At 28.3% G+C, this 488-nt stretch overlaps 1 long non-coding RNA gene across 2 annotated transcripts in view; it reads left to right on the top strand.

Annotated features, from left to right (window-relative positions):
* Positions 1 to 488, top strand: part of LOC106681654 (uncharacterized) — a 60,355-nt gene that overhangs the window by 46,527 nt on the left and 13,340 nt on the right. The window lies entirely within an intron of this gene.

The following is a 488-nucleotide window of genomic DNA, read 5'->3' as shown; positions in this document are numbered from 1 at the left end:
CGTCAAATGGTTTTTGAGATCTTTCAGTGCGTTCTATACATTTTTATGAAATATTGCTTTTTAAAAAGCTGTATCTCGAGAACTATTGAACGTAAATAGCTTTATTAGGGCTTAGAGTTTATAAAATTTACTCAACTTTAAATGATGTTCTTTTAGATTTTCTATTTTTGTTGGTTAAAGATATAGTACTCTGAATGAAAAATTAATGATTTTTAACGTTTTTAAAATGCCGCCATATTTTATCCTCCCTACCTATATTTGGCAGACTCATCAATTTTGACTATTAATTATACATAGTTTTCATTGAAGTAATCAAAAATTGGGGCTCATATCTTATATATGATTTATTTAAATCCACACTACTTTAAATGATGTTCTCTTAGGTTTTCTAGTGTTGTTGGTAGTTCACTAGAGCTCCGAATGAAAAATTAATGATTTTTAACGTTTTTAAAAAGCCGCCATTTTTTATCCTCCCTATCTATACTTGG

Source organism: Halyomorpha halys, unplaced genomic scaffold, assembly GCF_000696795.3.
Source record: "Halyomorpha halys isolate HHAL.00 unplaced genomic scaffold, Hhal_1.1 Scaffold355.1, whole genome shotgun sequence".
Lineage (NCBI taxonomy): Eukaryota > Metazoa > Arthropoda > Insecta > Hemiptera > Pentatomidae > Halyomorpha > Halyomorpha halys.
This window is presented reverse-complemented; position numbering and strand designations above follow the sequence as displayed.